At 37.2% G+C, this 21,602-nt stretch overlaps 1 long non-coding RNA gene across 1 annotated transcript; it reads left to right on the top strand.

Moving 5' to 3' along the window:
• Window positions 1-11,706: 11,706 nt before the first annotated feature.
• LOC135447433 (uncharacterized) lies at window positions 11,707-18,042 on the top strand. Its single transcript, XR_010440114.1, has 3 exons — window positions 11,707-11,753; window positions 15,142-15,204; window positions 17,353-18,042. It is a non-coding gene; the product is annotated as an uncharacterized LOC135447433 (long non-coding RNA).
• Window positions 18,043-21,602: the final 3,560 nt, after the last annotated feature.

The following is a 21,602-nucleotide window of genomic DNA, read 5'->3' on the forward strand; positions in this document are numbered from 1 at the left end:
CTGAACTTTTCTTTTCCAAAATATGGAAGGCAAGATTATTTCTTCAAGCTCAAGGCAAGATTGAGGTGAACTCCTGCTTTTGTTTATTGGTGTTCATGTCCCTATTAGCTGTAGACATTATTGTGTCAGTAGGGTTATTAAAATAGAAGTGAAAAATCTGAGTTTGTCATTGATTAAGCACACTTTTTGAAGTGGCAAGTATTTTCTGAAAAATAATTTTGGAGTATTTTCTAAATGAATAAACTCAATTCAGTATTGCTGCAACAGTCTGTTTATTATATTTTCATAGGGATAGAAGTTAAGAAAATAACAAAAAGCCCAAAATTTTGAGTGTAGCTAACACATGCTATTTATTCTCTTAAAGTTTGTTAGTTTGTTTTAAGGTTTACATCAGAGAAGCACAATCAGCTTTTTAGTCTCTCATCTTCTGTGAAAGCACTCACAAAGCACATGACGGTGGCTGAATGAAGCATCTCAGGAAACAATTTCCTTTACAAAGAGGCACTTTAGGTTTACAAGCTTGAGAGTGTCTTGGGATTATTTTTTTTAGTTAGTTTTACAAGACTATCTTTACAAGCATGTTTTGTTACCCAGAGTGCAGTACATGAAGAGATGACTGCTGGTGCAGGAGATCCTTGCTGAGCAAGGCAGTGTTTAACAAAAGCAGACTGAAGCAATGGAAGTTTAGGATGGAGACCACTGGGAATACAAAATTTTCAAGGCCAAAAGCTAAAACTTTCTGGAAAGGCACCACAGAAACTCTGGATGCAAGAACTTACTCTGGCTATTAAAAATAAGGACAAAAAAGGTCACTTTTTTTCTTTTTAATATGTGAGTTATTTTTCTAAGCAATCTCATGAGGTGGAAGATGAGGAAAAACAGAGATAACAGTGCCAGGAATAAAGCCTGACATGTTAAAAGCTGATAATTTTTTAAAATTAGTATTGTCATTGTAGACAGCATGATTTTAAAAGAGGAAGAGTGCCCTTTTTTTCTGGGTTTGTTGGTTGGTTGGTTTTTTTTTTAATTGATAAAATTTTCATGCAAATCACAAGTATTAAAACTGAGATATTACAAAATTCAAAATTTAAGAAAATCTAATTTGTCAGTTTTAGTTTTGACAAGGCAGGGAGTTTAGACTTCTCAAGAACTGTAACTGTTCTCTTTTAATTCTCTGGATTTTTATTGCTGTTTTGAAAGAATTTCCCAAACCTAAATGATAGGTGTGGGAAGAAGAACATAAAAAAGAACAAATAAACATGAAAATAAATAGCCCTATTCCATTTTTTTTAAACTGAATTATATCGAACAATACAATTACCAAAGCAAACTTGGTCAGTTGAATAACTACAATTATACCATCCAGCAACCAGATGTTATAAAATTAATATAGGCAAAAATAAAAAATATCACGAGAAAGATGAAATCAGCTGATAGTCAATTCATATAAATTCTCAAGTATATGCTCATTCCAAGGCACAGACCAAGTGTAGTGAATAGGAAAATTTCAGAATAATCTCCAAATAGTTTATCCATTGATTCCTAAAGCAAATATTAAATGCTGATTCATTACTAAACACTCAATTACTGTAAAAAAAAAAAAAAAAGAATTAATAAAGATCTACCTTACTAAGAATTTTAATTATGAAGAAATGCAGAAGAGTGTGATTGGCTTTGTAGTATTTTGAAATGTATGAAATGTTTATAGTTCATAGTATCTTCAGAATCAGGTGCTATCAAATCCAAGGTTTTCTTTTGTTGATACAACTTGAGAGATTTAATCTTCATGAATCTCAAATTTAGGCTTTCAATTGTCTTGATTTTCATGTCTCTGTAGTGTCATTTTCAGAAAGCAGAATGCATTGGTCTAGGCAGAAAAAATAGATAGAATTTCTAGCTAGATATAAAAGCAGCAATGTGATGAAGCAGAAATTTATCCACCCCAAATACTTGCTGAGGTACCAGATAAGATGCATCTTTGAGTGTCAGTGGTGACAACGTCTTTATGTACCAAGATGCAGTCCAGCAAATTATCACAACTTCTCCACAAATAATGAGATTTATTGGATCTGTTTAAACCAAAAAAGGCACTTAGCTTTGATCTCTGATTTGGGTCTGGAGCTTGAGAACCTTCAAGTGTATTTCTAGAGCAAGTAATTCAAAATAAATTTGGCAATGTAAAAAGATGGTCAATTCTTGGTTCTTTTTAAAAATAGGACTTTGCAGGATTGGTTTAGCCAGAGCCTCTTACACAAGTAATTAGAAACCATAGATGAGGCTAATTTAAAGAATTTTGGTTCTCCATAAAGCAAAGGCCACGGCATGAGAGCACAGGAGCAAAACCCTCATGGTGCTTTCCAGCGGAGGCAGGAGTGGCACGTGCTCAGAAAGAAAGAGCTGCTGGCAGTGGGATTTTGGAAGTGAACATTGATTGGCACATCTTTTGGAGCAAGAGAGAAATTCCAGCCACAAGATTTGTTACCTTTGCATCTGGCTCCAGTCAACCCAACAAAGCACTGAAGAGGATCAGGTGCTGAGGATGGGCCAGTGGCACAGGAGGTTACACCTATTGCACAATGAAGACTGTGCAAAATTCATGTGTTAATTACTTAAATTTATTAATATTTAATACATTATTTTATATTTTGCTTGCTTAACAATTACTTGAGTAGAAGGATTTAAGAACTGATATCGTGAAATAACCATGAAATATCCTGGCAAGAACAGTCAGCTGAGAGCATTGCACAGCCATGTGTATTGTGCAATAAGTGACAGGTGAGCTTTAGAGGCATATCTGTGCAATCCCACTTTTAATCTGCTGAAAGGCTTGCAACCCAAAGGCCATGCTCCAGAGAGAATGGGAACTTCCTAGGCAGGAGATTATTAGTTTAGTTCATAGGGTTGTACATTCTGAGGAAGCTTAGTCATGACTGAAGGTCAGAACACTAAAGGTACATTTGGCCAAGTATTGTAGCTCTTGACATGCTGTGATTAACAAATAGCTGCAGCAAAAAATCATGAGTTTCAAATATTCAGAACCAAGGGGATGTCTGAATTCAGACAGTTTTTTCAAGTTATATACGACACAGTAAGGAACAGATTTTTTCAGTAAGACAGGCAGAAAATTAATGGTCAAAGCAGGAAATCACTGGACCAACACAGGTACTTGCAGCTATGATCAATGCAAGTCATAGCATATCCCAAATTCCTTTACTGTCTGTGTATTTAATTCTCTTGTGACTTTTACCAAAAATAGGGAGAAATGCGTGGGTTTGGCAGGTAGCTCAAGTGATTTCTGAACATTACCAATGGTATTATGGTTAGAAATAGAGCTAGAAGCAGGTGACTTCTGGAAGGACCTGTCAGTAGTAGAGAGAGCAAATTTCCTGAGATAACATACTTAACCATCAAATTTTAATGCTGCCTGTGTTTTTGGGGAGTGATATTAAAGAGTTCTGTGGAGAAGGCTGTACTTAGAAGTGAGAAGGTCATCTCTATTTATTCTTCCCTGTTGCTCTTTTGGCACTTGGGAAGGGATAACACAACAACATTTCTGGAAGTTTCAGAATATTTCACTTGTTTTCATGTCCAGCAGGTTAAAAAAAAGTGCTAAATTTTCAAATAATTTTTCCCTATTTTTTGGCAGATAATAGAGAGCTAGATTATTATTAATTATGCCACCATTACATGAGATGTAAATTTGAACCTTTAGGCTCCTCTTACATTGTGACTGAAAGAAAAAGAAAGAGGAAAAAAACTCAAAAAACAAACTCTAAAAAACAATTCATGAATACTTAATGAATGAGCAAACATATGCATCATATAAATGTTTTCCTTCTCCTCATCAGTATTCAGGGGCTGTATTGCCATCTGGCAAAGGTTTCAGTTGACTAACGCTGAAGCAATAAATTAATACAGTAAAAGATGCTACCAACAGTTTTAAACCAATTAAAATGCCGGAAGCAGACTATGTGTGTTAAAATGTCATGTCATGATCCTGCAGCAGAGAACCAAAGAGCTGTAGTAATCCAAGTGTGAAAGAACAGAGATTGCAGGATTCAGGAGTATTGCTTGGTGTGAGCCTTATGGCATGCACAAATATCCTTGTAATTTAAAATGGTAAATATTCTGACTCATGGGAGGGTGGACAGTAGTTTTATGATAGAATTTGTCTCAATTTTTTAGTTGTTAATTTGGATCCAAGAAGAAAACAAAGGGGGAAAAAAAAAAAGGTAAGTGAAGTGTGTGTTTTAGCTCTCCTATTACCATCCAAATAATGGAAAAATGGTTGAGAAATATCTCAAGCTAAAAAGTTTCACTGCCTGGAGAACTGGGAACTGCAAAAGGGCACAAGGGAACAAGGGGGTCAAGGACCAAGCAACAGCTGCACCTGTGGCTCTGTCTTGCCAGGGCTTGGACTGCAAGATAAGAACCAGGCTCCACAGGATCCCCATCCAGAGTTTTCCATTCCAGCACAGGGCAGCTTCATTCTTCAAAGGAAATGAGCAGAGCTTGCTGCTGTCTTTTGAAGGGTTTGGTTTCCTCCAACTTTTTGTGGAGACTGTAAAGGTGGATACTGTGCTTAGGAGTTTGAGACTTTCCTTAGAGAAATGCCTTGCGGTCAGACTCCTTTCTTGGGGAAAAATGTCACAATTTGCAAGCTGAGTGAAGAGCTCTTGTAGTGGTAATGCAAAGCAATGCCATAACCTCTCCTGGAACAAGCTAAAGAATTTCATTGAACTTTTTAGGATTTTTTCTTTTTTTTTTTTTCTTTTTTTAAATCAGGACAGGATATTTTAAAACAGTATGGGAAAAGGACGTTATCAAAGATCTTTCTGAAGGTTTCCAAGGCAGGGATACCTATGGGAACATTCAAGACAGGGAAGAAGCCCATTCCCAAACCTGTCAGTTAGGTATGTCACTTTTGTACAACATAGAAAGGAAAGAAAAGAGAAGAGATATTCCATATCCTTCAAAAATGACAGTATAAAGAAGTGGAAATATTTTTCAAGAATTTTAACCACTTATTTGCTTTCTACATGTGTTTATGAAGGTAGCAATAGTGTGGCTGTGTTACTAGAAAATACAAAACACTTTTAACATCTTCTGCAAATCAAGTGGGGGATGTTTTTGATTGTAAATTATTATCAATATCATTATGAGAAACAAGTTGAAACAATACAGTAACGCCTGCTAACAGCAAAACTATGCTAGGGTTTTTTTTTTCTGCTAAAACTTATACACTAAGTATAGAGCTAGATGAGTGACACACAAAAATATACCAAGGTGGAATTTTGTCTTTTAGAGACATGAATGCTATTAGAGGATTGTTGTTGAAATATTTCAAATTTCAAAGTGATATATTGGGATAGTTTTATGTATTTTGGAAGCACAAATGATCATTTTAATGTTGCCTGATCTCATTGCTGTGGGAGAAAGTCTTGTCCTTTTCTTCATGAATGGCAATGATTTAAAGATTTGAAAGGAAAACACTGTGCTTTTCCTGAAGTGTATATTACTAATAACTAGTGCACTTGAACAAGTCAGACATCCTCAACTTCCATTTCTCTTAACATTTCCAGTTAAGTGACTTTAAAAAAAATTACTCATAAAGATTTGCGTACATTCAACTAAGTTAATTTTTGTATCTGTCATATTGAAAATGAAATCCAATTAAAAAATTTAAAATACTAAAAAGCTCCAAATTTATTTACTGAATGAAAAGCCATTTTCATTTGAACTGTAAGATCTGACATAATATCTATCATAATTAATTCAAAATGCTCAGAGTACAGGAACTTTAGAGGGGAAATGCTATGAATTGACCCTTCATTATATAGAAAAATATGTGTAGAGGAGTTTTCTAGATGAAAGTAATGCTTATGATTTATTAAAAACCAATTATTTTTCATGAAGATTACAAGGTAAGATTATTTTCTTTTATAGTGATGCAAGACCTTTGAGAAATAACTTACGACTCCCCATGACAACCCTTCCCCATATTTTTATTTTGCAGGGATCTCTTTAAAATAACATCATAGGCTATTATTTATCAGGGAGATAAAAGCAAAGGAGTAATCAGGAACTGAGTTTTGTTTTCACCATCCTCATCTTTGTAATCACTAAGGAACATCAGCTTCCACCCAGAGCAATCTGCATCAATCATCCATAAGTTCCAGCTGCTGGAGATTTTAAGAGCATTCAACAAAATGATTGTAGTGCTGTGGAGACTGACATACCTCCACTCAGCTCTCTGTTCTGGTAGTTCTGTAGCTCCTTTGATAGATTAGGAAAACTGAATATTAAATGGTTTCCTTTTATAAACACAAAACCCCTCAAATTATGAATTATTTATGTTAAATTTTGATCAGTGATATGTGAGAAGGCAATTAACTATTAGAAGATATATATAGCAATTAACTATTAGAATTAACTATTAGAAGATGAGAAGCAATTAATATTAGAAGATATATATATCTTTCAATAATTTCCAGAAATAAGACTGTCTCCCATATTTTCACTAATATTATGCTAACAGCAAGCAATGATAAATTGCTAAAGATAATAATAATTTTCTTCTGAAACACCTTTTAGATTTTCTACAATTTCCAACCTAATCCCAAAGCTACCTTGAAAAGCAAGGAATGCAAATAATTAATTTAAGAAACATTCAATGAGATGGGAGGTGATACACCATTGAAAATACATGAAACAGGCATTACCAAATATTCTCTTTTTAGACATGGGAAAATCTTGGCAGTAAGAACTAGTGAGATTTTCAGAGCCAGCCTGTAGATACCTATATGGAAGGGTTAGATTGCTCCAGCTACCAGAGGGTGCAGCAGCTTGGGAAAGGCAAGGGCACCATTTCACCCCACCTTTCAAGAGAACATAATGTATAGCCAGCAGGGAAACCAGGTACAGCTTCCATCACAATCCATCCTTTTCCTTGGGCTGCATAAACCATCCCTTTGTTGCAGAATGAGCCGTTTGTCGGGGACGAGCCATTTGTCGGGTGCAGGGAAAACTCAGGGCTCAATATGAGTCAACAGCAAGTTCCGTTTATTGAAGAGAGCATCAAAGCACACTTATACAGCAAGTAATAAGCCTATGAATATTCTGTAAGCCAAGCAATCTATTGGTTAAACTATACCATCAACTCTTCTTCATTCCTTTGGGCCTACATTCTCTATTTCCCATGTCTCTCTGTCTACTTGTTATCATACCCAGCTAGGCCCAAGGACACACTATTTTGCAGGTGCAGGACTTGGAATTAGCCAAGGCCTTGTACTTTTCCAATCTCTAGTCAGCTAAAATCCCAACATTCCTTGAGATCACATCATTGGTCCTGAAACCGGTGAAATGATGGTGAGTTAGTTACAGGGAAGTGAAGCATTCCTACAATGACAGATGGTAGAAAGGGCCTGACTCCGGTGCTGCCTTCCCTCTCCTTCCCAGAGTGGACAGTGGTGGAAACAGCCCTCTGCAGTGATCATCTGGGGTCCTCACACAATATACACTCCAGAAAACGAACCTTTTGCTCTCTTTAGCCCTCAAATTTATGGAAATTTCTTTTTTTGTTTTGCTAAATACACTCGGTTTGAAGCTTGGCCTACCTTGTATAGTGCCATTCTGTCTTGAGGAAGGTGCCAGCATGGCCGGCAGTCAATAACAGCCTGGACATCCAGGAGTTTATAGTTTCTACAGCACCATTTTTTAAAGAAAAGAGCAAACTATGCAACAGAACATGAGCAATCTTTAAATTCAGACGCCAGGGATTTTCTGGGGAATTGAGTTAAAATAAACAATTTGAGAATATATTCTGTGTTCTTGCAGAGCGTTTTATAGCTGCAGTGAACCACTTAGGCACTCTTCTCTTATTTGAATAATGTAGTGTTGCTATTAATGTTTAAAACACAGATACTTCTTGTATACCTTCCCAGCTGATGAATCTTAATGAACCAGTGCCAGCTGAACGGGATGAGTCATTGTCCTATTGACCCATGTTCAAAATAACACTCAGGATTTGTCTAATTTTGTCTAAAATTACACAGGGCAGGCAGAACCTCCAGGGAAGCTTCTGTATGGAGATGCTATTTCCAAACCAGATAGACAGGATGATTGAAAAGATAATTTGCAAATATGATTGTTATTGCAACTGCTAGCCTTGAGCTTTAATATGTGCAGAAAAACCTTTTTGTTGGTTTCAGGGCCTTTGCAAGCTGCTGCTGTGGTAATTTCACCTCAGTGATTCCAAAACCATCTTCAATTATACGATCAGTTTTTTAAATAAAAGAAGACCAGGAGAATTAGGAAATGTAAATGGATCTATTCAGTCATAGTCATCTTTATTTTTGCAGTCTGCACATAATTGTTATAACTGATAAAAAAACCCTCTTCTTTTTGTGAAATGAAAACATTACCAGTATGCAAATTACTAGAAATATCAGTGCAGCAGTTCACACAGTTGTAGAGCACATAATATTTTGCCCTAAACTTGCTTGGATAGGCAGAGAAATGTGTGGATTGAACTTCTGAGATATTAGTGCTAAGATGCTGTCTTTATTTTCTCATTTTAGTTGCAAAATTATTATCCCAAATAAACCCTAATGGAGTTGTTATTGTCAGCACATTTTACATCCCAAGCACGATACTTCCAAAAAAAAAATAGTCAAGGATTTTAATTTTTTTTTCATTTTACAAATAGAGAATTTGTGAGGTTCACTAAGACTTCACATAACTGAGAGTCAAAATGGAAATGAAGATTAGGAACTTAAAGAATAACCATAAATTATCTAAATTTTACCACCTTAAAATTTACTATATTGAGAATATATTTTAATTGGTATTTCCTGCATTCTACAGAAACCAAGAATTTAGAACAAGAAAGGGATAAAATTTGATAATATCTCTTTCAGCAAATTATCTCCTTCCTGAACCTGTGTCTAAATCAAAAGCATTTAAAATCTCAGCTCACACCAAGACGAGAATTTTAGTATAAATATTACATAACTGGAGATTTTCCAAATACTTGAATTGTATCTTAAATTTCCCTCCCTTAGCTACCTTATGGAAATACTCTGTTTTTCTGTAAAGTGCAAATTAATAATTCATTAAGCAGAATATCTCAAAATATATATGGGTATATCAGACAACCCTTTTCTCAGGGTGGAATTTAAAATCCAGTTGTCTTATTCTGTAACTTCTCTGTCCCTATTTGTTTTACATATAAAATTTAATACTGGTTAGAATATTTTTGTGAAATATATTTTGCTATATAAATAAATAATTATATTCTAAGCTACCACTGCATTAGAAATGCCAACTGCTGCTCAATCAGTTATCAATTAACTCTCTTGTACAGTGTTACCAGCAGATATGTTGAATTTCATGGCATGCTGTTTACTGTAAAAACACAAAGAATTTACAACACCATTTAGAAAAATGTAATTTACACACCTGAAAGCGTCTTACTGAAGTCATGTATTGCTGTAACTTGCAACTCCTACGGAAATATGAATTTAAAACTTGGTGAGTGTGAAGAGAAATGCTTTGAGATAAGCTGAGAAAGTAGGCTGCAAACATCACACCACAGCATGGAGACATCAGCAGAATGTGCTGTTGGGGAGTTATCCTGCCTGTGAAAACATGGATAGTTGCACAGGACAATGTTATTGCTTGTCCTGACCAGGGATCCACAGTTATAGCCCTTCATTAAAACCAACCTAATTTCATGCCATGAGTCTGTCTACCTGTGGTTTCTTCATGGTGTCTTCCTTTGTGTGCTGGTTTAGGGCAAATTTGTTAAAGAATCTGCAAAGGAGGGCCCCTCCAGAAAGCAAAATCCACACGGCCCCTCCCCCCAACCGGTTCGGGAAAAAATTCCTCGGAGAGAGGTGGAAAGAACCTGTTTATTTGACTGGCCCTGCACCCCCCAGCACACAAAATGAACAATACCCGATGACACCGCTCTGAGAAAGATGGCAAAATCAGAAAGTCTCTTTCGGGGGTGGTTGCTCTGTTCTCAGTCCCTCTGGTGCTGGGCCAGCCGCTGCAGCCGAACCTTCGGTGTTCCCGGGTCCCAGTCCGGAGCAGGTTCGAGATGGTCACAGGAACAGGAGAGGAGAAACAGTCCAGGAAGCAATGTGGACTGTTTAGCTAGAACTAGCTAATAAGCAGAGGCAGAAAGCAGAGCAGAAGCAAGAGCAGAAAAAGAGAGCAAGCAAAAGCAGCAAGCTGAAGCTGGAAGTGAAAAAACAGTCTTAATGTACCGCTTGTCTCTGTGTCCTTGATAAGAGAAACCCAAACAAAACTTCCACTCTTCAGTGCCGGTCTTAAAGGCACAGAACAGATGAATGGGGATATACAAGCATCATAACGTCACCCCAGGACACTTTGTCAACATTCCCTTCACAAATATTTCACTAGAAATGCAAAAGTTAGCATTTTCCTGGTAATTTTCCAGGCTTTTTTCATGTCAGATGAGTCTTAGCCAACCAATGGCACTGCATGGCATGCTGGCTATGTCACACTGCAAGGCAGATGATCTGAGTGCCTCTCGCTCCCTGTCAACTTGAGTCACCATTGTCAGTTGTCGGATCTCAATATCTCAGTCCTGAGATGCTGAGCCTCCGAGACCCTGAGGGGGCTCGGGACTCCTGGAATGTTGCCAGAAGTGTCTGGTAGCTGGACTTTAACCCTGCACAGGAGACGACAAGGATGAGGGCTTCACCGGGTGAATGGTGAAGGGATTAGCTAATTAGAGGATGAAACACAAGGTTTAAGATTTATGTACAGGGGGGTTTAGAGGAGTAAGATGGAGGAATTGGGGTGTGTCCTGTCCTCCTCCTTCTTCCTCCTCTCCTCCATCTTCTTTGGCCACGGTGGCACCTTTCTATTGGTTATTACTAAGAGTACACCGAGTTATAAGAATAGATGGTATTGGGGAAAAATGATAAATATTGTATACGTAACTAGGGGTATAAAGATACGTGGCGGTCCGTGGGACGGGACAGTGTGCCCATGGCTGACTGCTGTGCGGATCTCTGTTGAGCTGAAAGAACATCTTTTAGATAAACAATTAATAAACATAAAACCAGAAAGAAGAACTGAAGCCTCTTCTCGTTCTTTGATACGCGGGTGCCCCAAGGCCACCTCCGGGCCACCTCCGGGCCTTCCAGGCCCCTCAAACAGCCGAGATAACCCGGACAGTCAGTGGTGTGGGCAGCATGGAGCAATGCCTCAACTGTATTTTGTTAGACAGTGTTGCCATGATATTTTATGAAAATAACCCTTTCCTTAGGATTTTTTCTTCTGAGAAACTGAGAGACCTCAGAAACAAAGCGTAAACAATGATTATCTGCTGCTGTGAAATGTAACAGGTGGATCTGTGATTGGTCTCATGTGGTTGTTTTTAATTAATGGCCAATCACAGCCCAGGTGTCTCAGACTCTCTGGACAGTCACAAGATTTTATTATCATTCCTTTCTATTCCTTGCTAGCCTTCTGATGTGTAGGGGGATACAGTATGGGTAAGTGAAGGTGGTATAGAATGTAATCTTAGCCCCCAACGAGTTGCAGCTGGAGCAATTACTAAAGATTAGGAGCAGGCCTGATGTTAACAGGCCACACCTGTAGCCAACAAGAGCAGTGGTATAAAAGAGTGGGTTGGTGGGAGCTGGAGTCAGATGGCTGCTGTAAGGGCCAGGAACAGTCAGTGCTTGGAGGAGGTGCCTATGAGAAACATTGAGGAGGTATGGAACTCTGGAGATATGGAATCCTTGCACTATAATGATAATAGAACTCTCGGTATGTAAGGCAACACCGATGGAATCCTTTTTTCTATGGTTTTAGTTTAGTTTTAATGTATAATTTTCTTTTATTAAGATATATGTAATAAAATAAGAAATCAGCCTTCTGAAATATGGAGTTAAGATTGTCATCTCTTCCCACGTCCTGGGACCCCTGCAAACATCACCACAACAGAGAATCCTTTCCTTAATATTCTCATCCTCAATACCAAGAAGTCACCTAATCAGATGAAAGTAAACATATATTCTAGATCCTGAATACCTCAGCTTCTCTTTGCTGCTTATCTGAGTCCTTGTCATTTGAAGGAAATAGAATGATAAATGTTGATACCACAGCTTGACCTAACAGAAAAAGAAAAAGGCTGATAAACCTCCCAGCAATGCTCAAGAAGGCTGAACTGTTATTTAACAGTTTTGTTTGTAATGTTTTTTAACAAAGGTGTGATTTAGATACGTGCTTCTGGCAAAATATCAGCCACAGGGACATCTTGGGTCATCATGGCAGGTATTTATTGTTTTGTTTTATAGCTAAAAAGGAGAACCTAGATTTTGTTTTCTTTTGTAGTCAAAGGGGAAATTTAGTCTTTATTCCCCCTGTTCCTCCTCTGAGGGTTACATGGGAAGGGATGTTGCATGTATGATTTTCTTTGTGCAAGTTACAGAATGGTTTCTTCTATACAATTTTATGTTTCAGAATTTATATCAGACTTGACATTTTTGGGGTTTGCTACAATATGTAATACATTTATTTAGAAATTTTCTTAAGCTATCTCAAGAAAGAGCATGTGTGTGATGACTTAGAGAGAAAGTCATCATCTCATTTTTTTTTTTCTAGTGGCTTCACCACCCCCCATCACTCTGTACCCTCCACCCCTTTGTTTTGTCACATCTGAGGAGATTTGTGGAAGGAAAGTGTAAAGTGATTTTCTCGGTTTCCTAGGCTGCAGGCTGATTAGACATGTCGAGGTGCACTTTGGCTCTGTGACAGTGCTTGACAAAACTGGTGGAGCTGGCAATTCCCTTAAGGGACATTTTTAGTACATAACTCTTAAATAAGAAAACATCTGCTGTTTTTCATACTGCTTTTCTGGATTCTCTTATTCTATCTCTCAAAATTAAAGGTGCAGAGACAATTGAATATAGCTTTATTTTTGCTCCAAAAAAAAAGTAAATACTTTTTAAAAACTGCTAAACTGTTGTTGAGATTCATTACAGAGGCAGATGGGTCAGAAAATCATCACAGAATTGAAATTATTGCATATAATTGCCCTACTTGCTAGCTATTTCTTTCTTTCACTTTTTTTTTTCATTATTTTTCCTGCTTTTGTCAGGAATGTTCACAAAGCAAATTAATTAAGCTGTTTATTCTTCTGTGTGATGTAAGAGAAATTCTAAGGTCTTGCCTGGACATCCATTACAAGCACACAAAACATAATTTCTTGCAAATTACTGTTCTCTATGATTTTAATAGGTCACTCATAAATTGTCATCTTTAGAGGTCACACAATTACATCTCAAACCAACTTTAATATGTTTAGAGTAAAATCTTGTTAAAGTCGAAGAAGCAAATTATCTCAAGTCACTTGGGAGTAATGCATTCAGATGCAGATAACAAATGCTGATGAAAAAACTTGCTAAAATATTCACAGTCTGGGAAAATCAAGGTTTGCCTTACTGTGTATCCAAAAGGACTGTACTTCTGATTCAAAATGTCAGATTTATTCCAGTCAATTATTTACAAATGTAGTTCAGATAGAGATAACTGGAAATTTTAATAGGTTTTATGTTACCGATTTTCTAACATGGCTTAATTTCTTGGGATTGTGTTTGGCAAATGATGGAAGCAATAGACCCCTCCTTCTGTGGTACACTTGGGTGAAAAAGAAATACCACAGGCTGTATCATGACTTACACCTCGACTGCTTCTCTGCTCCTGCTCAGAGGGAATATGGAGCTGGTATCCCTGGCAAGGCTGAGTTTGCTTTTCATTTTTTCATTGATGGTGAAGTCCAACAATCCCAATTCCCTAAAAACACAGCACAAGTTGATAGGCAATCACAATAAATAAGAGCTATGGCAAAAGGCAAAACATCTTTGCAATGTGCTAACCTTCAGATGTCCAAGTTTCCACAGGAACCTATTACGCTACATGTGTTCTCAGGATCTTTATAAAATGCTTTCATTTCATGCTTTCACTGGGTGTAGTTAAGGAAATTACTGGCTGCTACAGGAGGAGAGAAGAGATATGTCAAAAAGAATATTGTAGAAACCCAAGAGAGAGATTTAAGGGATGAAAAAATCGACAAATTTCAACTTGGTAGTAGTTGTGTTTTGTTCAATACAGCTAAGAGGAACATTTTGAATATTTGATTGTTTGAAGTTATGAAATTGATGGTTTTGATAAAAAATTTAGTGCAGATTTCCAGTGCTGAGTTCTTTTTTGGTACCATCAAGAATTATTAAGGAGAAACTGACTGTCTGCTGTTTGACAGGAAGATTTCTAGGACTCAGTTTTCAGAGCACAAATTGCTGTGTTTGTGAGGTTTCAGGGCTTCTACACTCTCCTCATAAAGAAGCTGCTGAAACAAAAATTACTTTTTTCCAGTTAGATGCATTCAAAACCTCGCTATCAGTTTTTATTAAAAATGCGAAATGAATTTTTGGCAGAGCTTTGACACTTACGTTGTTAATGTGCCTTCAGGCATGTAATTAGTAGAAGACTTTAATCTTTTATATTCCATACTTTGATCAGAGCAAATAAGCTTAGAGAAGCTATAAAGTATTGACCAGCATCTTTGATAAAAGAAACTTGTAAGCACCACTTGAAGATACTTTTATAAACTGGAATGCACATCATTAGTTCTGTTTATAAGAGAGAGAATGTTCTCTTACTGTTATTATTGGTATATCACTCCATCCCATAGAGTGTTGCGGTTTTCTTCTCCTTTTCCCCATTTCTTTTTAAACTTGTGAAATTTTTCAATATTCACTGAAAAAAAACATGAAAACTGCTTTCTGTAACTGGCTGAGAAATAAATATTTTCTTCTATTGTTGACTCTAAGCTGAAAAAGTTAATTGATCATTAACAAAACAAGTCTAACTAGGAAGATGGAGCTGTTTGCTTGGTTTGCATTCATACTTTTGAACATCTGATAAAGATTAAAATCAGAGTGCCCTTAAGTAAACTAGGAATTTGATACTGGATTAGCAGAACAAAAAGCAGGTTTTTTAAGTCAGCACTCTATAGTAGTTAAATTTAAAACTTTTATAAAACATGACATTAAAAGGTGTGAATTCCTTAATCCTACAATTTTTCTTATTCCTGCACAGGTCAGACCACTCACTAATAAAACCAGAGTGAGAGAGGTGTTGGGTCCCACCTCAAGAGAGAAGGCAAGTTTAATAAGAAAGTGTCGTGACCAGATTTGGTTAATTTTTTCTTGTTCCCTCTGTCTCTGTAATAAAATTGAAAATGTCTTTTTGTCCCTGAAAATAACAAAATTAATTTGATATATTTGTGACACATGATTCAGATCATACTCTTGACAAATCCCCAGAGGAGAACTCTTGTGAAACTACATATGCTCACTGTGTATATAGTACATGAAACATAGGGTCACATAAGAAAAAAAAAAATGACCCCAAACTTCATGCTTATTTTAGAAACATGGAAAAAAAGACACTTATTTCATGCATTCCATACAGATCTCAGTTGTTTCATGGACTACAGAACATATTAAGTATCCAAAAGAATATAAATAATCCTATATGATATTCAAGGAACAATAATTTACGTATCCTAATCCTTGCTTATATAAACACTCTCAAATATAAAAAGAGGGTTTTTTATTTTAAAGAGTTCCATCCTCTCTATATTATGAACTGCACTACTCCAATCTCTGCTCCTCAAAAATCTGAATGCACAACTTGCATTTTCTCTCAAGGTGTTACCTCATTCCTTCCCAGAATAAATATCTGCTAGGACATTTATTTATACAAGAAGCAGTAATTTAGCACCAAAAAAGAGGAACTTTTCAAATTCTTCCATCCTTACTGTCTATGGGGTGGACCGCTGCTTCTACACTTTGTAGTAACATTATTGGCACTTCAGGCTTGGGGGGGGAAAGAAATTTGACAGACATTGCTTTGAGCTTGTTTATTCCAAATTCTTTTGCAAAATATGACAGTAATGGTTTCTTGTGTCAAATATCAAAATCATTTAGACTGACTATTTGTGGAAATCATATAAATCAAAGGACTAAATAAAATAGTACATTAAAGGTGATTTCAATTATTTTGCCTCTCTCTAGTCCATCTCTCATTTCAGTAATTTTCCTGTTTCCAAGGCTTTGCTCATTATTTGGTTAGTTTTCTTTTCGTAAAAAAGTTATCTGTGAAAATACAAAAATTAATCACTTTTCCATCTTTGTTCTAAATTATTTTTTCATGGGTAACTTCAGATGATTCATTCACCAAAAGAGAGCTCATTTTATATCAATATATATAGATCTGGATTATCAAGGAGTGTGCTTTATCAAGAAATAATCTTTATAAGAACAATTTTTCTGATTTCCTTCAAAAAGAGACATTTAGTCTAGGGATTGTGATGGAAAAATATTACATTTACTGTTTTATGTTCCTTTTAGTGATAAAAATCAGAAAATCCTAGTTTAATGTGTGCCTTGGAAACAAGAGTGGGGCATCTAGTGACTAAGACAAAGGGAGTTAGAACTCATAGAGACTATTTAAAATAATACTTGTTATTACTTATTTTTTCTACATGAAAAATTCAATACTATTCAGAACTGTTCAAGACTCTTTTCATTAAAAATACAATGCTTTGTAGGCTACTTAGTACCTCCTATATTTAATCAGTACGTTAAAAGAGAAAGGAGCCTGTGAGGAGGAAAAAAAAGACCATAAATTGGTATTGGTATTGTTGAAGACTGCATCATAATGAATATTTCCCAAGAGCTAATTTAGAGTAGTTTTACTCTAGAGTATCTAAAAGCCTCTGAATAATATTTTGTATTGGAAATTTTTAGGTTCCGTTTGCAGAGAAGATATTGAGTTATTAAATTTGAAAATTTATTTAAAATGAAAATACTGTAAGATGTATATGGCAAGAAGTTTCTCAACTAACAAAAGAAAAATTTGTGTTAGTAAAGGAAATAAGTGATGCCTGGAGACAGGTTGCTGAAAAGCTTTAAAGCTTACAGATATTGAACAATATCATAATTTATTAGATGCATTTGTACAAGGAATACAAATTAGATATTTTTTCCGAATTCATTGTAAGACAAATAGTCGTTTAATAAATAAATAAAGGGTGAATCAATGCTATGAAAAAATACTAGGGAGTTTTACCCTGAGAAAGAATTCCAGCAGCAGAGTAGCACTGCCAGCTCCACCCCAGCTCTGCAGCTAGAAGCCTATTTGTTGTGCCACAAGCTTCATTTGGCCTGAGCAGTGGCAGGGCAAGTGAGACACCGTCTCAGCTCATTACTTGCCGATGGTTTTCTTCCTCTCCTCCCCCTCCAGGTTCATGCCATGGATGCCCAGTGGTGCTGAATGTCACAGCTGAAACCACAGCTTGCCTACCAGGAGCAGAGGGAAGATGGATCATCTTCAGCTGCAGCAGGGAGGGTGCAGGGATGCAGTGATGGGCTGTGATTCTGTGGTTCATTCAGAGAACAGCTGGGTGAGGAAACTTCTTAGTGAGGGTGTGAGTGTCTGAATTTTCCCTCATCTGCCTCACAATCGTCATTTGGGGACCACTGAAGAAAAGACCCCCCCCGCCTAAAATCTGTGGCTCTGAAGGAGAAAGTTACACACGTCAAGGGCCCCGAGACCTGAGAGCACAGTGCTAAGTTATTGTTCACAGATGGTGTTTGCTGTATGCTACACTGAGCCCAATGAGAAGAAGAAGGAGACACAGTGCCCTTTTTGCAACAACAGCCTTGGAAGGCTGGACTTCTCCTGAGTTTTTGGTGGTCTCCCACAGAAGACCCTCACCTGTTTTACAACCACCATGACAGACAGACTGAGATGTAAGAAGCCTCTTCATCAAGGACTGAGACATGAAACCCCCATGTGGAAAGGCCCCTCTGCTCCTTCCAAGGACTGAGACTGAAACCCCCATGTGGAAAGGCCCCTCTGCTCCTTCCAAGGACTGAGACATGAAACCCCCATGTGGAAAGGCCCCTCTGCTCCTTCCAAGGACTGGGACTGAAACCCATGTGGAAAGGCCTCTCTGCTCTTCAGGACTGGGACTGAAACCCCCATGTGGAAAGGCCTCTCTGCTCCTTCCAAGGACTGGACATGGAACCCCCATGTGGAAAGGCCCCTCTGCTCCTTCCAAGGACTGGAAACTGAAACCCCCAGTGGAAGGCCCTCTGCTCCTTCAGGATGGACTGAACCTAGCGAGGGGGTGTGTGGGGAGGCAAGCTGACCAAAGCGAGATGTTTGCCTGCAGGTTGTGACCACTGGACCATGAAAACAATGGCTCTCGCTTACTGCTGAGAGCATGGACTACATGTTACATCTATTCCTTATTGTATGTGTTTCCCCCACTCCTCACAATTTTCAATAGAGTTGTCATAATAAAACCCTCTGAGTTAGCTGGAGATTTGAGATCTCTCTGACATAACAGGCAGATCCTCGGCTGGACTGGACCAAAGGACTTCATCTCTACATTTGGTAGCTATATCCCTCTCTCTCTATCTTTTTCTCTCCCTTAATCCCTCTATTGCATTTTGCTGTGGTCATTCAATAAAGGTGCATTTGTTTTGATCATCACTACAAACCCCCCTTTTACCGTGTTGGTTTTTTGCACCCTGAGATCAAATCCACGAACCATCATGAAATACATTCGTAAGGATGGATCCTGACAGAGGGAAAGCAGCAGCTCCCATATTTCCCTCTCCTCAGCAAAGAGGAAGCGGCTGCACACCCAGGTGGGACAGGGACAGCACCTGTGAGATTGACACTGGTCCTCCATGTGGACTTGCTCATTTGGAGGCACTCCACAGTAGACTAAACTTTCTACTAAAACAGTGAGAGGTCATGTTTCTAAAACACAAGTTATCTTTTATGAAAAAAGTAGCATTCTTTGTGGCCAGTGCTGATGTACCTGTAAGGATCCTCACTAGGCACATATTCTATTTCCAACCTGAGCCCAGTGGATATGATGATATGGGGATACTTTCCTCAGCCTGGAAAGTATTGCATATATAAAATGTGACAGAAGTTATGCCAGTACCTCATTACACGTGCTTATCCTGCTGCTATACACAAATTACATTAAAAACACCAGAACAACTGGTGTACAGGCTCATCTTTTGTTTTTATTTGTCACATTTCCCTGCAGTTTCCTTATGGTTTTGATGAAGACTTTGTGTTTTGAGAGTAGTATTTATAGAGTGTGTTAGGGTCATTGTGTAAGAAGCTAAGTGCACTTAGGCTGATCATGAGGATCAGAAAAAAGACTGGAATGAATATCTTAGGGCACATCTCAGTAATGGGAATCACAATATTTTTGCCTGTGTCCAGTGGAGAAGAGATCTCAAGGGTATGGATGCTATAATATTAAGGAACTGCCAATAGTATAGACTGACTAAGAGATGTGAATATTTGTTTAAACTTTCTCTAAGGGAGGAAACATCGCTTAAAATTATACACAGCTTATTTCCATGCCTTTGTGTCAAGAATGAAATTCTCCTAGTTTTGGAAATTAAGCAAAACAGCTGTTTATGTAAATTAGTTAATGCTGTTTTAAAAAAACCCAACGTTTTTAGAAAATCGTAATGTGGACTTAATAGACAGCTGTTGGAGAAAGCGTGAACACAGTAATATTATCTAAATTCAAGCTGCTTGGAAGCTGGAGGCTTTTTCCTAGTTTTTGTTTTATTTTGTTTTGGTTTTCTTTAAGACTAAAAACATACTGCTTGAATAGGTGATACACAAACTGTTAAAATGCCACTTCAATTCTCTAGATGAAAGTTAACAAATCCTACATGCTGAAGCAATGTGAAACCAAATTTAACAAAAGTCAGGTGGCTGTTATTTGTGTACTCTAGCATGAGTGCTGGCAACTGTGCCGTGATAGAAGATCAAAGCAAAACAAACAAAACCTTACAGTGCTTCTATGCTTCCCCAAAACAAAACAACAGTAATTAATGTTGGATAAAACACTTTTGGCTGTAAACTGCTAAATATACTCACAGAATACATTATCCTCCCAAAGTAGATGTTATTCATTAAATAAATTATTCAAGAATAGTCTTTTGCAGTATTTGACCATCTCTCTATCTGGTTGAATGCCAACTCATTGAACAAATTGTTCAGAAGATAACAGCTTGATTCATGTATAATGTATTTGAAAAGCTTCTTTTCTGGTTCTTGCCATCTCTGCTGAGACCAAGTAATATCCTGTGCTTTTATTAATAATTTGTCATATGGCTGACAAAAAAGGAATATAGGCAGCAATAAAGGACAGGATCTGACTTCTTCTGAGGTTAGTGGGAGTTTTGCCATTGATTTTAAGTGGGTTCAGGGTTCCACATGAAATGTTTAAGTATGACTTTGAAATGTGATATACATTCTTAGTGTATATTTTCAACCACATTCTAAGGAACTGATTCTATTCTAATATTCCACAGTGATGACAGTGTGCCAAAATATTTGGGTATAAACTGTCTATAGATCATTGGTACAGCAATAGAATCATTAGCCAACCCAAACAGAAATGTTTGTGTTAGTTACCTCTCTTAGAGTCATTCTTTGAGCTTATCACAAATTGTAAATCACAGAAGGTAGGGAAATTGCACTATGAATACAATGGGGATTTTGATATTTTTTTGGTGGTAAACATATAAATAAAAAAAAAAAAAACTTTGCAAATTTATACTGTCTCTCTGCTTTGTGAGAAGCTGGAGTCAGAGGTGATACACAATAAGCAAGTTTCCAGAAACCTATTTGCTGAACAGCTCCTGCATGCTGAAGACAAAGTGACAATGATAAAAGACCCACGCTGTTGATTACATTAGACAAGACAGGACAAAATAGCACAAGATATATTAATGTTGAAGTGAAATTTAAATCCAGGTATAAACGACTTCAGGCAGTGTGTATAAAGCAAGAGAGCTCAAAAATAAAGCACCATGCATTTATCCAAGGCTGGGGGTTCGTCTATCTGGGCTGTGAATGTTTTAAGACGAAGTTTGAAACAACAGCATTGTAATTTGAGTTGGAAATACCTGGACTGCCTTACTGCTTGTGACCAGTGCATTGTATGTGGAACTAATGTTCAGTTATTTTTTTTCTTGGAAAATTTCAGCCTTTTTCTCAAGTCATTACTTTCCAAAACTGTCATCATGTATGCGTGACCTTCAATTTATATTGCCATGTTTAGATGAGAGCAGCTTATTAAATATAACATTTTTTATTCTTACAATTTGTAGCATTTCAGTAGCTGAGGCTTTTAAAATTGATTTTCTAAATACAGTACAAAAATTATTTTATACCATTAGGCTTTGTAAATTTCCTTGCAGAATCCCCACCAAAAATGCTTGGAAGGTAAATACATAAGGATTTTTAAAGAAAGAATCTTTTGTGATTTGTTTCTGTGTTACTCTGAATTTGTACAGTATGACAGCTTCACTGAGTGTTACAGCTGAAGGGAGATTTAAAGCCAGAGACGCTTTTGCACAAATGAGTCTTCCCAGCTCCTGATCGCAGCTCCATTTGGCTTATTATGGAAGATGAAAGGAGGAAGAATGTTCTCTGGGAGG

This window comes from Zonotrichia leucophrys, chromosome 4 (genome assembly GCF_028769735.1).
Source record: "Zonotrichia leucophrys gambelii isolate GWCS_2022_RI chromosome 4, RI_Zleu_2.0, whole genome shotgun sequence".
Taxonomy (NCBI): domain Eukaryota; kingdom Metazoa; phylum Chordata; class Aves; order Passeriformes; family Passerellidae; genus Zonotrichia; species Zonotrichia leucophrys.